Consider the following 25,484-nt stretch of genomic DNA (forward strand, 5'->3'; position numbering starts at 1 on the left):
ATAGCAGAACCAATAAAGCTCTTTAGGCGCTTTAGTGAATATTAGCCACTGTGTTTTAAAACCTCTTCGGTCGTCTAGTTAGTTATCCGATTTAATTTCATATTTACGGTGTTGTTGTTATTTGTCAGCTAGTGGTCTGGTTAAGTTAGCATTAGCCTAGCTAACATCCCCGACCATGCGGTCACTAAGCTACTCTCCTCCTTCTAATGAAGAGGAGGAAGATATCACAGTAAAACAAGAAGTAGAGGGTGAGGCCGTTACTGTGAAAGAAGAGGAAGAGGCATTCAGAGTGAAAGAGGAGGAGGATGTTACAGTAAAAGAAGATGAGGATGCAGTTTATATAGTGAAAGAGGAGGAGGGGGAGATGACTGTTACATCGAAAAAGGAGGAGGAAGAAGAGGAGGAAACTGGATATCTAGGCCCGGATTCCCAAACGCATCTTAAGGCATCCAATGGTTCTAACGATGAATTTAGCCATAAGATGGTTTTGAGAAACTGTTCCCTGATTAACACTAGTAAGTTCTGTCTTAAAAACAGAGCCACAAACTCTGCAGTTGTTGGACTGATGTTTGGTGTTAAAGTGGAAATCTGCAATTGCTACATCCATATTGTGACTTTTAAATGATTTATATATTTATAGCCATTGATTCTTAAACTCTTAAACTCTGTTTAGAAACAATGTAAATCGACACTGTATAGCCTCAACATGGTTGAAACTATAATGTTGATATCATGGATGGTCAGTCCTTGCATCCATAGGTCTATCTATCTGTAGTTACATTTCTCCAACCCCATAATCATTTTATTACCAAAACAGTGGTGGAATGACAGATTTGTTATTGTTTGAACTGCAGATTGCTGAGTTGTGCAGGTTTTTTAAACAGAAACAAAATGGTTGCCCAGAGACTTGGTTTGGTAAACAGCTGAGGGATGGGGGCTGGAGAAATGTAACCACTCTCAAATTCATAGAGAAAGCTATTGTAGCAACCGTAACCCAACACCTCGCGACCTCGTCAAGAAGTTCAGACATATTTGCGTAACAGTTATAAGGTGTTGGCTTGACAGTCACTGGACCCAGGTTTGAGTTCAGCTCAGGGATACCCCCTGAATTCACTACACTATGAATACAAAGACTGGCCATCCATGAGGTCAACATTATCGTTTTAAACAGATTGGGGCTATATCTCGGAACCTCTTGGAACTACCCATCCCGGATCCGGGAGAATTGTCATCAACTACGCTAATTAGCATAGCGCAACGGTCAAAAATAATCACTAGAAAATATTCATATTCATTAAATCACAAGTGAAATAAAGTGAAACACAGCTTAGCCTTTTGTTAATCACCCTGTCATCTCATATTTTGAAATTATGCTTTACAGCCAAAGCAAGACAGGTGTTTGTGTAAGTTTATCGATAGCCTAGCATAGCATTATGTCCAGCTAGCAGCAGGAAGCTAGGCCACGAAAATCAGAAAAGCAATCAAATTAACCGTTTACCTTTGATGATCTTCGGATGTTTTCACTGACGAGACTCCCAGTTAGACAGCAAATGTTCCTTTTGTTCCATAAAGATTATTTTTATACCCAAAATACCTCCTTTTGTTGGTCACGTTATGTTGAGAAATCCACGGCAAATAGCGTTCACAACAACGGCACATTTTTTTCTCCAAATTATGTCCATAATATCGACAGAAACATGCCCACCGTTTTTTATAATCAATCCTCAAGGTGTTTTTCAAATATCTATTCGATAATATATCAATCGGGACAATTGGCTTTTCAGTAGGAGCGAGAGGAAAAATTACTACCTCTGTCTTTTACGCAAGAATCACTCTGAGAGCCCTCAGCTGGCCACTTACGCAATGTAGTCGTTTACGCTCATTCTTCAAAATAAAGGCCTGAAACTACATCTAAAGGCTGTAGACACCTTAGGGAAGCCACAGAAAAAGGAATCTGGTTGATATCCCTTTCAATGGGCAATAGGGATGCATAGAAAGACAGGGGTTTCAAAATAAGAGTCACTTCCTGATTGGATTTTTGCACGTTTTTCCGTGTTGGAATTGAGTTGTGTTTGGGCTCGTTCCAAGGGGACGAGAGTTCTAGAAGCTAGTGAATTTTAGGAAGGCGAGAGTTCTAGAAGCTAGTGAGTTTTAGGATTCTATAGAAAGAAAAAGGAGAAAAGTTATGATTGTATATTATTATTTAGAAATACGTGTTTTTTTCTTGTTTTTAATTGACAGCCAGTAAACACCATGTGTCATGATCGTCCTCCTCTTCATCTGAAGAGGAGAGGCGAGAAGGATCGGACCAAAATGCGGCGTCGTAAGTGTCCATGGTAAATCTTTAATAAAGCAAGTACTGACACTGCATACAAAACAGTAAACAAATGACGACCGTGAAGCTACAACATAGACAATCACCCACAAACAAACAGTGCAACCCAGGCTACCTAAGTATGATTCTCAATCAGAGACAACTAATGACACCTGCCTCTGATTGAGAACCATACTAGGCCGAAACATAGAAATACCCAAATCATAGAAAAACAAACATAGACTGCCCACCCAACTCACGCCCTGACCATACTAAATAAATACAAAACAAAGGAAATAAAGGTCAGAACGTGACACCATGTTTATATTGTAGTTGATTATAATGAGAAATGGAAGTTGTTTTCTGTTGGTGGTGAGCAAACTTGTCCAACAAAAATATAGGATATATTTGTTGTCTTAAAGGGGAAGGTGTTACAGGCTTTGGTTTTTCCATTTATGTTTTGAGGTTGGACTTTAGCCCTTGTAGCTCGCTAGCACGTAGGGCGCACTGATTGGTGTCACACCTGTGCTGGCTTGTCCATCTCGTTATGGTTGAATATTGCATCCAATTGTTAATATTTGAATCAACGGCATTTCCTTAGGATGCTCATTAGTTTTTCCGTTTTTAATCTTCCGTTTTTTTATCCTTTTATGTTTGTTTTGTACTAAATATTTCTGTTTATTTTCATAGTTTTTTCCTGTGAAGCCATTGTGTTGCATCCATGTCTGAAATGTGCTGTATAAATAAAGCTTGATTTGAACATATTGCAAAATAAATTAACCTCATGACTGACAATCAGAGTTAATTTTAATTTTATTTAACTAGGCAAATCAGTTAAGAACCAATTCTTATTTACAATGATTGCCCACCATGGAACAGTGGGTTAACTGCCTTGTTCATGGTCAGAACAACATTTTTACCTTGTCAGCTCTAACCACTAGGCTACCTGCCACCCTCTTGCAAAACCAATGAGCACATATCTTGGTCCATCTTAGTATGAAAAACAGTATCAATTCAGTATATACTCTACTATGTCAAAATAGTGCCTGGTATGTATCACTTCTGAAGTTCTGAAATCAACAATTCGTTAAAGGATTCGAAAACTGAAACAAACAATTGGATCAAACAGATCAATCACATTGGACATTAGGTTTGATTCAGACCCTGTAGGGCTTAGATTAAGCCAGGACTAGTTAAACTAGGACATTTAAGTAGCTTTCCTGAACGTGGCTTAAATTTGTCTTAGTTAGTCGGAGACTGGAGTCAGGTAAGTAAGCCTAAATGATAACACCTGGGTTAATCCTGATTAGGTTCAGTATGAAGACCTGGGTTAATCCTGATTAGGTTCAGTATGAAGACCTGGGTTAATCCTGATTAGGTTCAGTATGAACACCTGGGTTAAAACTTGTTGGGGATAGGGGGCAGTATTTTCACTTTGGATGAATTGCGTGCCAATAGTGAACTGCATCCTACTCTGTCCTAGATTGCTAATATATGCATATTATTATTACTATTGGATAGAAAACACTCTGAAGTTTCTAAAACTGTTTGAATTATGTCTGAGTATAACAGAACTCATAGGGCAGGCAATCCTCCAAACAGGAAGTGAAATGCGTGTTTAATTTCAAGTCATCGCCTATTCACTTCCAAATAAGATATGGATCTGGTAGCACTTCCTACGCCTTCCACTAGATGTCCTCATTCAGTAGAATGTGGAATGGAGCTTCTGGTGTGAACTTTGACCTGAATGGGAGGGGAAATAGTCACTGTCTTGGCAGAATGCAATTTCCCTGTGGCGCATTTGTCTGTGGATGTCACCATCATTCCATTTGGCTGCAGATGAAAACGTATGCTCCGGTTGGAACATTATTGGATATGTATGAAAATAACATCCTGAAGATTGATTCTCTACTTAGTTTGACCTGGAATATATATTTTTGAAGTTTTCGTCTGAGTTCTCCTGGACCAGCGGCAGCTTTTGGGCACGTGAGCTGAAAGTGCTAGCAAATGCAGCTAATTGGACACTAGTATTGGACATTATGGAACAAAACAACAATTTATTGTGGACCTAGGACTCCTTGCACTGCATTCTGATGAAAGATCATCAAAGGTAAGGGAATATTTATGATGTAATTTCGTATTTCTGTTGACTCCAACATGGCGGAGAAATATATTTACGTCTGAGCGCTGTCTCAGATTATTGCATGGTAGGCTTTTTTCGTAACGTTTAAACAACATCTGACAGCGGTTGCATTAAGTACCAGTGTATCTTTAATTATATGTAGAACATGTATCTTTAGTCAAAGTTTATGATGAGTATTTCTGTTATATCTGGCGTAGCTTTCTATAATTCCTTCGTAAAACTGACTATCCTACCAATCCTTGACTTCGGTAATGTCATTTTCAAAATAGCCTCCAACACTCTACACAGCAAACTGGATGCAGTCTATCACAGTGCCATCCGTTTAGTCACCAAAGCCCCATATACCACCCACCACTGCGACCTGTATGCTCTCGTCGGCTGGCCCTTCGCTACATATTCGTCTCCAAACCCACTGTCTCCAGGTTATCTGTAAGTCTTTGCTAGGCTGACTTAACTCAGCTCACTGGTCACCATAGCATCACCCACCCATAGCACGCGCTCCAGGAGGTATATCTCATTGGTCATCTCCAAATCCAACACCTACTTTGGCCACATTTCGTTCCAGGTCTCTGCTCCCAATGACTGGAACGAATTGCAAAAATTGCTGAAGTTGGAGACTTATATCTTCCTCACTAACTTTAAGCATCAGCTATCTGAGCAGCTTACTGATCGCTGCAGCTGTACACAGCCCATCTGTAAATAGTCCATCCATCTACCTACCTCATCCCATGTTTTTTTTCTTTTTTGCCCTTTTGCACACCAGTATTTCTACTTGCATATCATTTGCACATCTATCACTCCAGTGTTAATTTGTTAAATTGTAATTACTTCGCTACTATGGCCTATTTATTGCCTTACCTCTGTACTCCATTTGCACACACTGTTTATAGATTTTTCTATTATGTTATTGACTGTACGTTTGTTCACAGTTGTAAATGAGAACTTGTTCTCAACTGGCCTACCTGGTTAAATAAAGGTGAAAAAAAATTTTTTATAATAATAATAATCGTAACTTTATTGACAACACCCAAATGGATACCGTCATTAACGAGGTTCTTCAATAATTACACAATTCTTAATACTGTAGTTGTTTTGTTATAGTCACATGTTCAACTATCATCAGCTGATCCAGGAAATATTTTTCTGAATGACAGTCAAATGACAAACATCACAACATGCAACAACAACCAAAGTGCATCATACCAAATGCATGGTACCTTAGCACGTGCTTTGTATTTATGCAACTTCAAATGTATAATGTACAGCTACAGGATGTCGGTGTGAATTGAATACTAAGGTATATTCTTTTCTGTATTTTGCAGTTTCACAACATAAACGTTTTCAATATATTCATTCAAGAAAAGTCAAGCCTTGGGAGTTTTATTGAAGACTTAGTTGTTGGCTATCTCTCAAGGGCAGAATAGGTATATTTGTTGTTAGGTGAAGTTATGGGCCAAACAGACAAAGAGCCTTTTACTGGTTGAAGTGTTTTTTAAATGCAAAGCGGTTGATTTGCGATGATGACACAAACATTATATTAAGCAGGACATTCAAACTATCCTTATAATGATAATCCAAAGTAGTGTGAAATGCACTCATAAGCAACCTGGAAATGGAGGTTTACTCCCCTGAGTTTCCCCTTTCACATTCAGAATACATTGTGAAAAACTAAAATCTTTGCTCACCATTTTTGCTCCTGGCAGATATACTACCTCCATAACTAGTGGTTTCCTCATTACCAGATATACTACATCCATAACTAGTGGTTTCATCATTACCAGATATACTACATCCATAACTAGTGGTTTCATCATTAGCATGGAGGAGTTTCTGCAATCAAATTGCCCTCGTGCCGCTATTTTATTAAACACTGAAAGGGGCCTGTATTGGAGACCAAAAGTCTTCTGGCACACTGCTTAGAGTTTCAACAACATGAATAACTTATTTCTAGTCTACAATCTTAGATGTTACTACTAATGTGAAAACAACACCAAATATGACTTCTTGCTCATTTTAAGGCAATTGTCAAATAATTTTAACATTCATTACAGACATCAATTGTTGTACAACATCATGGCTATGCTGTTGGCATCACCTTTTACAATGGATTACCGCTGTTGTGGGCCTTTAATCATCTGTCTGACTTGTTCACACAGGAGAGATGCGGGACTATAGTGGATCCTCTGGGGAGCCTCAACAACCTAATGATGCTGATGAGGCAGAGAAGAGTCTCTCCAGATCAGAACACCTGCAGAGATCCACAGGGAAGATAATTCACTGCTGCTCTGACTGTGGGAAGAGATTCATCTCCTCAGCAGACATTAAAATTCATCAGAGAATCCATACAGGAGAGAAACCTTATAGCTGTGTTCAATGTGGGAAGAGTTTTACTCAGTCAACCATCCTGGTATAACACCAGAGAACACACACAGGAGAGAAATCTTATAGCTGTGGTCAATGTGGGAAGAGTTTTGGTCAATTTGGCCATCTGACTCAACACCAGAGAATACACACAGGAGAGAGACCTTATAGCTGTGGTCAATGTGGGAAGAGTTTTGGTCGATCTGGCTCCCTGACATCACACCAGAGAACACACACAGGAGAGAAACCATATAGCTGTGTTCAGTGTGACAAGATATACTCTGATAAAAGATATCTGATCAAACATCAGAAAATACATACATGAAGGAGTTGTTTCGTGATATCAATGAAATAATGTCACAATGTAGAATGTTTTAACATTGTAGAAGGAGTATTTTATGGAATTTCACAATGTAGAATCCTAAACGTTTGCCCCATTCAATTGATTTCAGCATGATATGGATATTAGCCTCTGGAAAAATCCAGGCTCTGAATTGAAAGAGTACTATTTATGAGATTTAACAAAAAGTGACTCACACAAAAACAGCTGTGTTACACTTGCCACGTTGGTGACCCACTTGAATCAAAATGCAACATGTATCTGTATCTGGCTGTTTTCTCCAAATTGTCCTCTAACCAGGGATGTACACATTACTCCCAGATTCCGTGTGGTTTTTGAGCTGTTAGTTTTAACAGGACGTGCAACCTCATCTCCATCCTCTTGGCACAATTAATTTCAACATGATATCGATGAGTGATGACAAAGTGTTGTGTTCCTTTGTTTAGCGACCCCTAAATTGAAATACATCACTCCCAAATGTAGCTGACTGTCTTCTGCAGGTTGTCCTCTAACCAGTGAGGTGAAAGATATCTCCCATTTCCATGTGTTTTTTTAGTTGTGTTAGTTTCAACAGCATGTACAACCTGATTTCCCCCCTAATCGATATCAGTGATTTATTGCTACTTGTCAAAACAACAGTGTTTCTGGTGCTTGTGTAACAGTATAACTTTAGACCGTCCCCTCGCCCATACCTGGGCGCGAACCAGGGACCCTCTGCACACATCAACAACTGACACCCACGAAGCATCGTTACCCATCGCTCCACAAAAACCGCGGCCCTTGCAGAGCAAGGGGAACTACTACTTCAAGGTCTCAGAGCAAGTGACGTCACCGATTGAAACACTATTTAGCGCGCACCACTGCTAACTAAGCTAGCGTTTCACATCCGTTACACTTGTGCAGTTTATAAGGAGCTTGTTTAAAAAATACAAGTAATATGATTATTGTGGCAGATGTTTGTGTAGATAGTACATTTTACGTTTAGGTTTTCAATTTATCACAAACTGTTTCTGCATTTGGACTATTGATTTGGACACGTTTAAACTGTGACCCTGACGTACAATATAAGTTTGGTTTTAGTTGAAAGTTGAAAAGAAAAGTAATTTCAACATACTTGCAGCTTATACACATGGACTCAGTATAATAAATTGGTCTATAATCAATTTAATTAACAATCCTAATAAATTGAGTCATAAATATAAAATATATTTGTTGTCCTAAGGGGAAGGAGTTACAGTCTTTGGTTTTTCTATTTATGTTTTGAGGTTGGACTTTAGCATGTATAGCTCGTTAGCACGTCTAGCTCGTTTGCACGTCTAGTTCGGTAGGACGCACTGATTGGTGTCACCTCGTTAGTCAGTATGTGTTACACCTGTGCTGGCTTATCCATCTCGTTAGTGGGAAGGTGTTTCACATGAGCTGGTCCAGGTTCTATTTAAGAGTGTCTGGCCCAGTGCTCCAGTTATCTTGATAGATGTAGAGAGACGACACCTTTAGATGCTTCACCTTTTTGGTTTAAGATGTTTTCATTTTAGGTTGAAGCTTCTTTCTGAAGAGAGCTTTTTTTTTAAGAAAAATGAATACAAACAAGCAAACCTGGTCGGTTCCGGGGATTGGTATAGCAAATACCGTAAGATTTTCATGGACTGAAAAGGAGATGGAACCTTGGGGCAGGGAAACTTTTGGAAGGACTATATTGATGGGATGCCTCAGGATAGAGGTGAAGGAAGTACTCTGCCTTCAAGGGAACCCGAATGAGAAGGCTTTCGATGTGACGTTTCACAAAGAGGAGAAACATGATGATGTATTGAAGATGGCAAAGGAAGCGGAGAAAACGGGACCCCTGTGCCATTATGCGGTGACCAGCCTGGCGAAGAACAACTTCAGGGTGGTCACCGTAACCATGTACAATCCGCATGTGAAAGATGAAGAGGTGAGGGCCTTTCTGGGGAGGTACATGGACAATGTCTCCTCGGCGAGGTACCTCAGGGACTCCCTGGGTTTCTGGAACGGGAGGAGAGGGTTCCAGGCGTTACTCAGGGAGTCCCCGAAGAGTGTGGATGGCTACCTCCATCCTCCGGCGATGTTCTCCCTGGGGGCTGACAGGGGAACACTCTACTATGCACGTTAGCCCCCGTTCTGCAGGCGTTGTATGGCCTACGGCCATATCCTGGCCTCGTGCAGCGCCAAGAAATGTCGTTTTTGTGGGTCGGAAGAGCACGAGGCCAAGGAGTGTGACGAGCCCAAGGCTTGCCACGGGTGTGGCTCGAAAGTACACCTGTGGCGTGATTGCCCGGCTCGTCACAGGTCATACGCGTCTGCAGCTGGGGGGGGAGCGGGGGATGGGGGGAGGAAAGAGAGGACGCATGCGGATTGTACGGATGGCACAGGGGAAAGGAAGGAGAAGGACGAAGAAGGGAAGAAGGAAGAGGCGAAAAGAAAGAGGAGAGAAGATGGAAAGAAGGAAAAAGAAGGAGAGATTAAAAAGAAGGTGGAAGAACGTGGAGGAGCTGAGAAGAGGGAGAAGGGGACAGTGGTACGAGAAGGAGTAGAAGAAGGAACGGGGACAGTGACGGAGAAGGAGGGAGGAGTGGAGTTGGGGTGGGAGGGGGGGGATGTAAACCTCGACCTCGAGGTCGAAATGAGGGATTTGGTGGAGGAGTTAGCGGGGATGGGACGTTGTGTCTCCCCGCTACCTCCTTCACCAAAGAAGAAAGGGATGAAGAGGGGGAGCTTGGCAGGAAGTGAGAGGGAGGGGTGTGTGGAGGGGGAGGGGGGGGGGGGGGGTAATTTGTCCTCCCGGTTTGCCTCAGCCCCTTGCATTTTAGTGGATGACTCCAGTGAGGGGTCGGTGGGCTGTTTGCTAGAGGGATCCCAACTCCTGTTTGAGGAGATGGGGTCCCCTACATGCAGCCCCGAGGCAAACAGGGAGGGGGGGATGGTGGGTGGGGAGGGAGGACCCAACACACTGCCTGGGTCATGGGTTGGGATGGAGGACGGGGGGGCGTCAGGAGAGGAGAGGACGTCCCTGCCGGTGGAGATGGACCAGGGGAGCATCGGGTGAGTCTCCTGTTTGTTTTTTTGGTTTTTGGGGGTTTTATTTGTTGTTAATAATTAAATGAATAGTTCTGTTTCTTTTTTTAGTCTAAATGTTAGGGGGTTAAGGAATAATGTTAAAAGGAGGGCGGTTTTTTGTTATTTAGAGGGTGTGGGGTTTGATTTCTGTTTTTTACAGGAGGTTCACCTGAGGGATGGTGGGGATGTGTGTAGATTTAAGAGGGAGTGGGATAAGGGGGAATCTTTTTGGGGCATAGGAGGGGTGCACTCAACAGGAGTAGGGATTTTGTGTGGGCATAGAGAGGTTAAAATAGAGAACACTTTTGTAATAATGCAGGGTAGAGTTTTGGGGATAGATGTTAAGTTTAGAGAAGCTAGATATAGGTTAATTGGGGTGTATGGGCCACAGGTGGCGGCAGACAGGAGGGAGATGGTGGACTGTCTGGCGCCCCTGTGTGTTACAAACAGGCACTTGGTGATAGGAGGAGACTTTAATATAGATTTAGGGGTAGGCGGTGATAGCAGTGCAGGTGCCATCTCTGGGCTAATGGCTTGCCATGGTCTGGTTGATGGTGGCCTGCACACTACTCCGGCAATGGTCGGTCCTACATGGCGCAACTCCAGGGGGGTTGCGCGGAGGCTCGACTACATTTTTGTATCCAGGTCTTTGGGTCAGTTGTCTGGGCGGCTGTTGCCTGTTTTCTTCACGGATCACGACGGGGTGTTCCTGCAGGTGGGGTCGCCAGTCTGCCTCTTCGGTAGGGGGTACTGGAAGTTAGATCGGGATATACTGGAGGAGCAGGCTTTCGTTGACGCATTTTTTTGTTTCTTTCGGAGGCTTGACGGCCTCCGGTCCATGTGCGAGGGGGTGTTAGAGTGGTGGGATTTAGTTACGGTGAGGATTAGGGCTTTTATAATAGGATATTGTAGAAGGGAAAAAAAGGGAGGAAAGGAGGGAGGTGGATCGTATCCAAAGGTTAATTGAACTCGAGTACGAGGCAGGCAACCTCGGCGGGTCAATTGACTGGGAGAGATTCGCAGCCCTAAAGGCGCAGCTCAGGGAGCTGCAGGAGCAGAATGCTCAAGCTTTCCTGGAGCGTGCGCATAGTGGCTTTCTAGAACATAATGAGACTTGTTCCGCTATGTTCTTTAAGTCGGTTAGGGCCAGGCAGAGTAGGAAGGTAATGCATGGAGTTAGGGAAGAAAATGGTAGTATAGTAAGTAAACCAGAGGAAATGGTCAGGGTGACAACTGATCATTTCCAAGGTTTATTTAAGGAAAGGGAAATAGATGTAGAGCAGGGAAACGTGTTTTTAGAACACTTGTCCCGGCGGTTGCCAGAGGACATTAGAGACGTGATGGAGGCCCAGATCTCACTAGAAGAGGTTGAGAGCGCTCTTAGGAGGATGGGAAAAGGGAAGGTGCCTGGGATGGATGGGCTGCCGGCTGAGTTTTACCTCAAGTTTTGGGGTATACTTGGACCAGTGGTTCTCGAAGTCTTGAAGGCCATCCTTGAGACGGGGGTCCCGGGGGGATCAATGGCTGTTGGTGTGCTGTCACTTCTTTATAAGAAGGGGGAAGCAACTGACCTTGGCAACTGGCGGCCATTGACCATGCTGTGCGTAGATTACAAGATTCTTGCAAAGGTTTTAGCAGACCGGTTGCGCACAGCCCTTCCCTACGTCGTCCACGAGGATCAGACGTGCGGGGTAGAGGGCCGCTCTATAAGATGGAACCTACAGTTGATCAGGGATTCCATCGCTTGGGTTGAAGATAGAGGGCTGCCTTTAATGGTAGCAGCGCTAGATCAGGCGAAAGCTTTTGATCGCGTGAATAGATCTTTTCTATTCAGGGTGTTAGGTAGATTAGGATTTGGGGAGAAGTTTATAGGATGGATCCGTACTTTATATGTCGGAGCGGGGTGTCGAGTTAGTGTAAATAGTCACTTAGGTGACGTTTTTGACCTCTCGTCTGAGGTCAGGCAGGGATGCCCACTCTCGGCTCTCCTCTTCGTTCTGTAGATGACGCAGTACGCCGACGACACTTCCTTGCTGTTGTGCAAGGACTCGTGCCTGACAAGGTCCCTTGCCATCTTTGGGGATTTCACCTGAGCGTCGGGAGCAGTTCTGAACCATGCAAAGTCTTCCGTCAAGTTTTTCGGAAGATGGCGCGGTAGAACGGATGTGCCTGGGGGGGTTATCTCTCTGTGAAGGGTCCCTGAGGATTCTCAGGGTTCATTTTGAGACCTCCGGCTCAGCGACGCTAAATTGGAACATGCATATCGCAGTGTTACAGAGGAAGCTAGCAATGTGGAAGGCTAGGTATTTGTCTTTTATGGGCAAAGTCCTGGTCCTAAAGGTGGATGTGTTGCCGTCTCTTTTGTATTTGGCATACATCTACCCATTGCCGGCTTGTCTGAGGAGGCCTCTAGTGAGGCTTGTGTTTCAGTTTATGTGGAGTGGCAGGTGCGAGTGGGTCGCCAGGGCCCGCATGATCTGTCCCATCGGGGAGGGAGGTAGGGGGGTACCACATTTCCCCCTCAAGCTGGACGCCATTTTTGTTTCTTTCTTGTTGACGGAGCTTGCTCCTCCGGTTATACACCCGTCCGGTTACCTCCTGCGGGTGTTCTTCTCGTATAAGGCGAGAAGCGTAATGGTGTGGTCTAACGCGGGTCCTCGGGCGGAACAGCTGCCGTGGCACTTTGGCCATGCGGCCAAGTGGCTGCGTGCGCACCCCGAGGTTGAAGTTGCCCGAGTAGGTTTAGACCACAGGCACCTGTACGAGGAGGTCAGGCAGGCAGGGAGTCCTGCGCCGGTAGCGGGCATCTCGTCAGTGGTCTGGGAGGGAGTGCAGGCACGGGGCCTGGACAACAGGCTCAAGGACCTGAATTGGTTGGGCCTCCATAAGTGCTTGCCGGTACGTGCCATCTTGTACCGGTATAGTTTGGTGCAATCCTCCACCTGTCCAAGATCCTCTTGTGGCAGGGAGGAGACTGTGCGCCATGCCTTCTGGGACTGTGCCTTTGCCGGACTAGTCTGGGCTAGGGCACGGGTGATGCTAGGTGTGGTTAGGAGTGATTTTGTTTTGACATGGGCTAGGCTAGAGAGAGGCGTAGGGAGAGCAAAGGGAACGGATAGGGACAGGTTTCTGCTCTGGCTTCTCATGAGTCTCTTTAAAAAGGGACTGTGGGAAGCCAGGCAGAATTTAGTCAAGACAGGGAGAGATTGGGGGGTGGAAGGGATAGTGAGAAGGGTGGAAGGTGATTTGAGGGGGAAGATGAAGAGGGAGGAGAGGAAGTGGGGGAAGCATGCGGCACGGGAGAGGTGGAAAGGGGGTTTAGGGCTGGGAGTGTTAGAGTGAGTTTGGTAAGGGGATAGATTAGGGAAGGGGAGATAGGGAAAGGGATAGGTATTGGTTAGGTATGACGGGGAGGGACGATGCTCCCCTGAGGTTTGTTTTTGTTTGATGTTTTTGTCATTAGAATTAATTAAGAATGAATGAGAATTATGATTTTGTAATAGTATGAATGGTATTGATTGTAATAAATTATTTTAACCACCTTTTTGGTTTGCTTCCTGTCTTTACGTTTGGTGTGGGTTTTTCTTTTGTTTGTCGCTTCTTGGGCAGATTTAGTGAGTGTCATGGTGGGTGTCTTTTATGTCCCAGTTGTTGTTACTAGTCAACTTTCAATGGACACCCCCATTGTGTCTTTAAGAGCCCCTCCTATAAAACAAGCCTATATTTTGGGTTGGATATTTTAATCTATGGCATTTCCATAGGGTGCTCATTAGTCTTTCAGTTGTTATTCTTCTGTTTTTTTATCCTCTTATGTTTGTTGTGTACTAAATAGTTGTTTGTTTTCATTTTTTAATGTTTTTACCTGTGAAGCCATTGTGTTGCATCCATGTCTGAAATGTGGTGTATAAATAAAGCTTGATTTGACTTGAACATATTGCAAAACAAATTAACCCAAGGACCGACCAATCAACAGACTCTTGGTCCCTTTTATTATCCCCCTTGTCCCTTTGAACTAGACCAGGTACTGTGTTACAGCTGCTCTCTCCTCCTCAATGCCATGAACTAGACCAGGTACTGTGTTACAGCTGCTAAACTCACTGAGATGAGGTCCAAAGCCCGCTACTCCTTGGTTTCCCCAACCTAAACTCACCTAAACTCCCAAGTTAAAATATTAGTATTGTGTTGTTTAAAAATTCAAATGAACTTACTTTCTTTGCATTATTCGAGGTCTGACAACACTGCATCTTTTTTGTTATTTTGGCCAGTTGTCATTTTCTGCAAATAAATGCTCAAAATGACAATATTTCCACAACCTAAACTCACTGAGATGAGGTCCAAAGCCCCCTCCTCCTTGGTTTCCCCAACCTAAACTCACTGAGATGAGGTCCAAAGCCCTCTCCTCCACGGTTTCCCTAACATAAACTCACTGAGATGAGGTCCAAAGCCCCCTCCTCCTTGGTTTCCCCAACCTAAACTCACTGAGATGAGGTGACGTCTAATAGAGGTGGTTTGATGGGTAACTTTGCCTGAAGACTTGTTAGGTTCCCAAGCACTTTAATTTGTTGTCCATGTTTCATGGAAAGAGACAGCAAAGTTAAGCCCAGTGTGTAGCAGGTGGACATTGGGTTTGATCCAGACCCTGTCAGTGTGCCAGGTGGACATTGGGTTTGATCCAGACCCTGTCAGTGTGCCAGGTGGACATTGGGTTTGATTCAGACCCTGCCAGTGTGCCAGTGGGACATTGGGTTTGATTCAGAGCCTGTCAGTGTGCCAGGTGGACATTGGGTTTGATTCAGACCCTGCCAGCATGGCCAGAAATGTATTCCAAGGTCAGTAACTTAACCACAGAACCACCCCAGACCTTTCATGCATGACTAAAAACACCTAAGTATTAGATTTACTGCCATGGTCTAGTATGTCACTGCCTCAGACACCATTCACAATGCTGGCTGAGGTACGAGTAAAGCATGACATATTTTTTGCTAACCATTCACAATGCTGGCTGAGGTACGAGTAAAACATGACATATTATTTCCAAACCATTCACAATGCTGGCTGAGGTACGAGTAAAACATTACATATTATTTCCTAATTGTAAAAAATGGCAAGGCTTTAGCTAAGTGGGCTTTCCATTGTTGATGAAAGCAGGGGAAGTGTTGTGAGTAACAGAACTGCCTGAGATGTGGGGGAAGGGAAGCTGCTCACTGATTGGCTGTAGTGACAAGGGTCCCTCCAAAATCTATCATTATTCCAACTGACATGTCAAATTCTCCCCCAAATCTACCACTAATAGGCCAAGCCTCTGCAGACCCTGTCTTGTACTGACAAACAGAACAAATCATTTGACATTCAAATACGTCATTTTAAATAGTTCAATTCAATCCAGCTGGGCCTTTTTAACACAGACAGTTGTTCCTGCTGTAGATGTTATGTATTTGTACAGATCTAGGATCAGTTAGTTTTATATGCTCTCTAACATAGACAGTTGTTCCTGCTGTAGATGTTATGCCTTCACACAGATCTCGGATCAGTTCGTTTTATATGCTCTCTAACACAGACAGTTGTTCCTGCTATAGATGGTATGTCTTTGTACAGATCTAGGATCAGTTCTCCTCCACAATGCATACACAGTCAATTGTTTGGACACACCTACAAATTCAATGTTTTTTCTTTATTTTAACTATTGTCTACCTTGTAGAATAATAGTGAAGACAACACAACTATGAAATAACTCATATGGATTCATGTAGTAACCAAAAAAGTGTTAAACAAATCAAAATATATTTTATATTTGAAATTCTTCAAAGTAGCCACCCTTTGCCTTGATGACATCTTTGCATACTCTTTGCATTCGCTCAACCAGCTTCACCTGGAATGCTTTTCCAACAGTCTTGAAGAAGTTCCCACATATGCTGAGCACTTGTTGCCCGCATTTCCTTCCATTCCGATTCATCACAAACCATCTCATAGGCATAGTTGTGTTGTCTTCACAGTTTACTCTAATTAACTTTTTTTTCTGCAGCAGAGGTAACTCTGGGTCTTCCTTTCCTGTGGCAATCCTCATGAGAGCCAGCTTCATCATTTGCGACTGCACTTGAAGAATCTTTCAAAGTTCTTGAAAGTTTCCGCATTGACTGACCTTCATGTGTTAAAGTAATGATGGACTGTCATTTCTTTTTGCTTATTTGAGCTGTTCTTGCCATAATATAGACTTGGTCTTTCAGCAAATATGGCTATCTTCTGTATACCACACCTACCATGTCACAACACAACTGATTGGCTCAAATGCATTAAGAAAGAAAGAAATTCCGCAAATTAACATTTAACAAGGCACACCTGTAAATTGAAATGCATTCCAGGTGACTACCTCATGATAGATAGATGATAGGAGATAGAATGATGGTCAACAGATAAAAGTCCAAATAAAACATAATAAAAAGTAAATTTGAATGACACTAAGTGGCAGTGTTTTTACAACTAATGCCGGTTTGCCTGAGGCTGGTGCCATGCAGGTGTTGGTACACATGCATATACACACACTCACTCACTCACTCACTCACTCAAATAAACATATTCAAGAACACACACATACATGTAATAGTGCCAGACATGCACACAAACATATACAGTTGGCATTGCTGTTATGATTTTAGTTCCTTGATGTCCTTTGTTTTAAATGTATTATGTTGTTTGCTGTTTTCTTCTGTCTTTTCCTTTTTTCTCTTTCGTTCATTCTCTTGGTTGTTGGTACATTGGGGGGTTCTTGGGGTTGGGGAATGGAATTCATTGTTTTTTCTTCCTGGGGGGGACAGTGGGAGGGGTCTCGAATGGTTGAGGGACAGCTATTGGGGAACTGTGGGGGGATCTTGGAGGGTTCGGGTTCACGTTTTTTGGCCTGGTGGTAGATCGGTGAGCAGGGCATTGACCCTGGATGCTTCTGTGTGTTGCTCTGAATGGGAGTCTGTTGGGTGACTGGTGTGATGTAGTTGTTGAGTGGCTTCACTGCAAGTATATTGTATGTTAATAATATTCAATAAAATAAAAAATAATAAAAAATAAAAACTTTTGCAAGCTTGAGCTAGATATCGACCTAGTGTGACCTTCCTGGTCCCGTCTCTCAAGTCAGTGAGTCAACACAGGAAGGAGCAATGGATGGATAGTTAATTTATTTCCAAAGCTGCAATGATGGGACACACACAGTATGGATGGATGATCAGTAGTGACGGGATATAAATAGCACTCCCACAGCAATTCTACATAAATCTGCCCTATAATATACTAACAAAAAAACAGTTGAAATGTCAATCAAAGTTATTGTGATCGTATAGTGGATTTAACAATTCCTACTAATTCATAATTTACTATATTAAATGAATCAATTGTTTCCATGTGTCTCATATTCACTACATCAGAATCAACTGTCATCCATTTTAGTATCAAAATATATCAAATTAACCTGAAAAATTACCCAATGTCCGAAGAAGTATAATACACCTAAACTAACAAAACCGGGCTGTAAACTGGCTGGTGTTCATGTTTTATTTATTTATTTCACCTTTATTTAACCAGGTAGGCTAGTTGAGAACAAGTTCTCATTTACAACTGCGACCTGGCCAAGATAAAGCATAGCAGTGTGAACAGACAACAACACAGTTACACAAGGAGTAAACGATAAACAAGTCAATAACACAGTAGAAAAAAAAGAAAGAGTCTATATACATTGTGTGCAAAGGGCATGAGGAGGTAGGCGAATAATTACAATTTAGCAGATTAACACTGGAGTGATAAATGATCAGATGGTCATGTGCAGGTAGAGATACTGGTGTGCAAAAGAGCAGAAAAGTAAATAAATAAAAACAGTATGGGGATGAGGTAGTTAAACTGGGTGGGCTATTTACCGATGGACTATGTACAGCTGCAGCGATCGGTTAGCTGCTCAGATAGCAGATGTTTAAAGTTGGTGAGGGAGATAAAACATATACTTTATACATTTGTCATAAATTACCAGCATTGACGGGACACACAGTGTGGATGAATGATCAGTGGTCGACAGGGTAAAAATAGCACTCCTAAAGAAGATCCATTTTCCAGTTAGATACCAATTTGAAAGAGGGATCTTTAGCATAAAACCCACATGGAAATCTGAGATTTGGCAAATAACATATAAAGAGAGGCTTACTTGACACCAAACCAACAACAGTAGTTACTAAAACATAAATTGCTAATGTATGATTTAAAACGTGGATTTTATGATGTAATGTCAACTTTATACATTTCTATCCCAGGACCACTCAATTTTCAAATTCTCCAAAAATCTGCTGTGGATTACCCAGAATCCCATACCTTTATCACTGAGTGTATTTACAACGAGTGTAATGTTAACACACGAGCAGCGCAGCGGTCTAAGGTTCGGCATCTCAGTGCAAGAGGTGTCACTACAGACCCTGGTTCAAATCCAGGCTGTATCATAACAGGCCATGATTGGGAGTCCCATAGGACAGAGCACAATTGGCCCAGTACTGTCTGTGTTAGGGTTTGGCCGGGGTAGGACATCAATGTAAATAAGAATTTGTTCTGAACTAACTTGCCTAGTTAAATAAAGGTTAAATATATTTCAAACATGTAGCTTCACTACACCGTTACACTGGCATACAAACTCAGTAGCACAGAGTAGATCATCCATATGACCTTGTCAATCGTGCATTGTGGGTAGTTTAGAAGACTTCCTGAAATAAGTTCATAAATATGTAATTACGCAAAAACATAACTGTTTGTCCTTATAGGTAACGATAAAGTGACTACAACTAGCTTACTAAGTCTTTACACTTGTGAGTAAAAACTAATGCTTCCTACACTTTAACTTGTTGTTTGAAGATAAAATATACATTTTACTCAACTGCGTTACCCACTCCAGTCAGCAGATGGCGGTCTGGGAATTTAAGGTTATGCTGTTATTGTGACGTATAATCTAGTGGACGGAACGCTTCTTTCATCAGCGGCAACAGTTAGTCAGACACCTCGATAGCTTGCTAGACAAAAAAAGCAGAACCAATAAGCTCTTTAGACGCTTTAGTGTTTATTAGCCACTGTTTTAAACCCTCTTCTGCCGTCTAGTTAGTTATCCGATTTAATTTCATATTTACGGTGTTGATATTAGTCAGCTAGCGGGCTGGTTAAGTTAGCATTAGCCTAGCTAACATCCCCGACCATGCGGTCACTAAACTACTCCCCTACTAAAGAAGAGGTGGATATCACAGTAAAACAAGAAGTAGAGGGTGAGGCTGTTACTGTGAAAGAAGAGGAAGACGCGTTCAGAGTGAAAGAGGAGGAGGACGTTACAGTTAAAGGAGAGGATGATGCAGTTTATGGAGTGAAAGAGGAGGGAGAGATGACTGTTACATCGAAAAAGGAGGAGGAGGGAGAAGAGGAGGAACCTGGATATCTGGGCCCGGTTTCCCAAACGTATCTTAAGGCATCCAATGGTTCTAAGGATGAATTTAGCCATAAGACGGTTTTGAGAAACCGTTCCGTGATTAACACTAGTAAGTATTGTCTTAAAAACAGAGGCACAAACTCTGCAGTTGTTGAACTGATGTTTGATGTTAAAGCGGAAATCTGCAATTGCTACATCCATATTGTGACGTTTTAAATATTTATTTCTATTGAAGAATATAACACATGCCTCATGAGCTTATTTCAACTGCTGTACTCCATCAGAACCCAGAAAAACTTTTTTTTAACCCTAATGTTTAGAAACGATGTGCATCATCACTGTATAGCCTCAACATGGTTAAAACTATAATGTTGATATCATGGATGGTCAGTCCTTACATCCATATGTCTGTCTATGAATTTTGAAAGTAGTTACATTTCTCCAACCCCATCATCATCTTATTAGCAAAATAATGGTGGAATGACAGATTTGTTATTGTTTTAACTGCAGATTGCTGGGTTGTGTGTTTTTTAAACAGCAGCCCAGAGGCTTGTTTTGGTCAACATGTGAGGGATGGGGGAAGGAGAAGTGTGACCATTCTCACATTCATAGAGAGAGCTATTGTAGCAACCTCACACCTAGCGACCTCGTCAAGAAGTTAAGAAATCTTGGCGTAACAGTTATAAGGTGTTGGCGTGACCCAAGTTTGAGTTCAGCTCAGGGCTACCTCCTGAATTCACTGCACTATGAATACAACAACTGGCCATGCATGAGGTCATAATGATAGTTTAACCAGGTTTCTTGGCTATATAGTATATTCTAGAATTCATCCATGAGGTCATACTGATAGTTTAACCAGGTTTCTAGGATATTAGTATATTCTAGAATTCATCCATGATGTCAAAATTATAGTTTAACCAGGTTTCTAGGCTATATAGTATATTATAGAATTGCCAGTGAAGATTTCCTGTGGGGGTCAAATTGTTAGAGCTGTTGATAAGTCATTGTATAATATTCAGCCAATTTATTTTCATGCCATTTCGTCAATATAGCCCAACCAGAAAAGAGAGAAACTCTTCCTGAACCACCTTCTCCTGCTGGCCTTCGTAAATTCTGACGTTGCTGGTAATAGGCTACACAAGCAGTCTGCAACCTGCATTTGGAGTGCAAATTATCTTACCTTTTCCATCTATCTGCTTGCCAGTTATGGTTGTCATATGCACATTTTCATGGAACAGTTTAATTTAATTGATAATAGTATCTCAAAATCATTGTCTGTGATTAATCTACATTCGATCTAAATTCGAATGAAATCTAAAAGTAACTTTTATTGCCATTGACAACTATGTAAAAAATTCCCTACATAAAGCCTATAAATAAAAATATTGCAAATAAATATCCTATAAATCACATGGCCTGTCTATAACGAACTTGAAACATTGTATAAAATATTCTGGGCCCTCAGGTTCCCGCGCCAGTGAGTTTTGGGACAGACACAGTTGTCGGCTATTTGTGTAAGGGATAAGAAGTAATCAGGTATTTTCCACTGGATCAGCGCATTACATTTTTCCCTTTCGTGCCGAGTGGTTATCGAAAGGGCGAGAGCTGGAAATATTTTTCAAATACTTTATAGATCTATTCTCATTTGCAATTGATTTTGATTAGACTTTGTTTATTTGCTGTTTGGGGTGAAAATAAATTAGCTTTGAGAAGCTCCTCAGCTCATTAGTGGTGGTGCGTTAAGACAATCAGAAATACTATCAGACATCCCCAAATAGGCACATTTATAGGCCTATATTTGCGCTCAGGCCAGGTAGACTACTCCTACTTCTATATGCCTAGTAGGTCTATGTTGTTAGGTTAGGGGTCCTACAGTAGGTCTATGTTGTTGTTAGGTGAAGTTAGGGATCCTACCATAGGTGTATGTTGTTGTTAGGGGTCCTACAGTAGGTCTATGTTGTTATGGGTCCTACAGTAGGTCTATGTTGTTGTTAGGGTAAGTTATGGGTCCTACAGTAGGTCTATGTTATTGTAAGGTGAAGTTATGGGTCCTACAGTGGGTCTATGTTATTGTAAGGTGAAGTTTTGTGCCAATTTGGCAAGTACTTAGTGTACAAACCCTCATTAATATTTAACCTTAACCCAAATTCATAATTAACCTTAATAATTTGAATAACTCAATCATCAATGTTACTACTATGGGCCTTTAACCATCTGTCTGAATTTGTTGTTCACACAGGAGAGAGACGTGACTATCGTGGATCTTCTTTGGAGCCTCAACAACCTCATGATGCTGATGAGGCAGAGAAGAGTCTCTCCACATTAGAACACCTCAAGAAACACCAGCAGAGACCCACAGGGAAGAGAACTCACTGCTGCTCTGACTGTGGGAAGAGATTCACCTCATCAGCGGGCATTAAAATGCATCAGAGAATCCACACAGGAGAGAAACCTTTTAGCTGTACTCAATGTGGGAAGAGTTTTACTCAATCATCCAGCCTGATGTCACACCAGAGAACACACACAGGAGAGAAACCGTTTAACTGTGATGAATGTGGGAAAAGTTTTACTCGGTCAACTGGCCTGATATCACACCAGAGAACACACACAGGAGAGAAACCTTATAGCTGTGATGAATGTGGGAAGAGATTTGTTACATCTAACAGTCTGACTAAACACCGGAGAACACACACAGGAGAGAAACCATATAGCTGTGCTCAATGTAGGAAGAGCTTTACTGAGTCTAGCAGTCTGACTAAACATCGGAGAACACACACAGGAGAGAAGCCTTATAGCTGTGATAAATGTGGGAAGAGATTTGCTGAGTCTGGTTGTCTGACTAACCACCAGAGAACACACACAGGAGAGAAGCCTTTTAGCTGTAATGAATGTGGGAAGAGTTTTACTCAGTCAACTGGCCTGCTATCACACCAGAGAACACACACAGGAGAGAAACCTTATAGCTGTGATGAATGTGGGAAGAGATTTGTTGCATCTAACAGTCTGACTAGACACCGGAGAACACACACAGGAGAGAAGCCTTTTAGCTGTAATGAATGTGGGAAGAGTTTTACTCAGTCAACTGGCCTGATATCACACCAGAGAACACACACAGGAGAGAAATCTTATAGCTGTGATGAATGTGGGAAGAGATTTGTTGCATCTAACAGTCTGACTAGACACCGGAGAACACACACAGGAGAGAAATCATATAGCTGTGCTCAATGTAGGAAGAGCTTTACTGAGTCTAGCAGTCTGACTAAACATCAGAGAACACACACAGGAGAGAAGCCTTATAGCTGTTATGAATGTGGGAAGAGATTTACTGAGTCTGTCCGTCTGGCTAAACACCAGAGAACACACACAGGAGATAAATCTTATAGCTGTGCTCAATGTGGAAAGAGATTTACTCAGTCAACCAGCCTGATATCACATCAGAGAAAACACACACAGGAGAGGAATCTTATAGCTGTGCTAAATGCTGGAAGAGTTTTACTACGTCTAGCAAGTGGACTACACACAATATAACACACACAGGAGAGAAATCTCAGCTGTGAGCAGTGTGACCAGAGATAATATGATAAAATACCTATGATCAAACATCAGAAAATACATACATGAAGGAGTTGTTTCATGGTATCAATGAAATAATGTCTCAATGTAGAATGTTTTAACATTGTGGTAGGAGTATTTTAATAATGTCACAATGTAGAACTCTAATCGTTTGCCCCTTGTTCTATTGATTTCAACATGATCTAGATATTAGCCTCAGGGGGGAAATCCAGGCTCTGAATTGAAAGAGTACTATTTATGTGATGTAACAAAAATTGACTCTCAAAAAAAGTTACACTTACCACGTTGGTGACCCACTTGAATCAAAATGCAACACTTCAAAATGTAGCTAGCTGTTTTCTACAAATTGTACTCTAATCAGGGATGTACACATTATTCCCAGATTCCGTGTGGTTTTTGAGCTGTTAGTTTTAACAGGACGTGCAACCTCATCTCCCTCCTCTCGCACAAATGATTTTAGCGATGAGTTATGACAAATAAGTGTTGTGTTCCTTTGTTTAGCGACCCCTACATTTAAATGCATCACTCCAAAATGTAGCTGACTGTCTTCTGCGGGTTGTCCTGTAACCAGTGAGGTAAAAGATATCTCCCATTTCCATGTGTTTTGTTTAGTTGTGTTAGTTTCAACAGCACGTACAACCTGATTTACCCCCTAATCGATATCAGTGATTTATTGCTGCTTGTCAAAACAACAACGTTTCTGGTGCTTGTGCAGTTTATAAGGAGCTTGTTTTAAAAAATACAAGTAATATGATTATTGTGTCCGATGTTTGTGTATACAGTACATTTTATGTTTATGTTTTTAATATATCACAAACTGTTTCTGCATATTGGTTATTGATTAAACTGTGTACAAACTGTGTTTTATAGCACATTTTATGTTTAGGTTTTGGTTATTGATTTGGACACGTTAAAAATGTGTTTTGACATTGGGCTATCCCACCTAGCAAAATGTAATTAAAAATAAGACCATGCAACCAAATATTTCATATTTACATTTCATGTAACATTTAGTAATCATAATTATTTATGTAACCAACTGACAGTTTTTGGGTACAATTATATTGACATTGTTTCCCTGCTTTTAGAATATCAGCATTCATTCTCAGATGTGCCAACCCATATGTACGAGAGCATGTGGTAAGGACAACTTGGTTGCTGATTGTCTCAAGGGTGAGCAGTCAAAATATTTGTGTTGTGCATTTAGCCAGTGTGTTACGATGGATCACAATTTATTTTGACACGTTTTTCCGTGTTGGAGATGAGTTTTATCTCTTATTCTTATCTGTATTTTTTTTTTAATTGCACTGTTGGTTAGGGGCTCTTAAGTTAGCATTCCACTGTTAGTTCTACCTGTTGTATTCAGCGCATGTGACTAATATAATTTGATTTGAGTTTTGTTTTGTTTGAACCAAGTGGACGAGAGTTCTAGAAGCTAGTGAGTTTTAGGATTCTATAGAAAGAAAAAGGAGAAAAAATATATACAATTGTATATTATTATTTAGAAATATGTGTTTTTTCTTGTTTTAATTGTTGACAGCCAGTAGACATCATGTTTATATTATAGAAGGGGAAGCATTGTAGTTGATTATGTGAAATGGAAGTTGTTTTCTAGTCAATTGTTCAACTGAAATGTGTCTTGGGCACACTGGTTGGTGTCACCTCGTTAGTCAGTATTGTGTTACACCTGTGCTGGCTTGTCCATCTCGTTAGTGGGAAGGTGTTTCACCTGAGCTGGTCCAGGTTCTATTTAAGAGTGTCAGGCCCAGTGCACCAGTCGTCTTGATTAATGTGGAGAGTCAACACCTTTAGTTTCTCCACCTTTTTGGTTTTTTTGCTTCCTGTTTATAAGTTTGAGGTGGTGGGACGGGTGCGCCATCGTCCGTGAGGAGATGGCGCAAAGTACATCTGGACCGTCGGTTCCGGGGATTGGACTGGCCAACACGGTGCGCTTTTCTTGGCGGGGAAAAGAGATGGAGCCTTGGGGGAGAGAAACCTTCGGGAGGAACATCCTAATGGGGCACCTAAAATTGAAGGTTAAAGATGTTCTATGCCTTCAGGGGAACCCAATGGAGAAGGGGTTTGATGTAACCCTATATTTGGAAGAAAAACACAATGAGATTATGAAGACGGTGACGGAAGGGAAAGAAGAAGGTCCCCTGTGTCATTACACGGTGATCAGCCTGGCAAGAAACAACTTCAGGCCATCCTTGAGACGGGGGTCCCGGGGGGATCAATGGCTGTT

The 25,484-nt window shown here is 41.9% G+C and overlaps 1 pseudogene; it reads left to right on the forward strand.

The window, feature by feature from the left end:
- The first annotated feature begins 8,857 nt into the window (after positions 1-8,857).
- LOC109875485 (zinc finger protein 883-like) lies at positions 8,858-24,483 on the forward strand (annotated as a pseudogene).
- Positions 24,484-25,484: the final 1,001 nt, after the last annotated feature.

The sequence above is a fragment of the Oncorhynchus kisutch genome, linkage group LG20 (assembly GCF_002021735.2).
Source record: "Oncorhynchus kisutch isolate 150728-3 linkage group LG20, Okis_V2, whole genome shotgun sequence".
Lineage (NCBI taxonomy): Eukaryota > Metazoa > Chordata > Actinopteri > Salmoniformes > Salmonidae > Oncorhynchus > Oncorhynchus kisutch.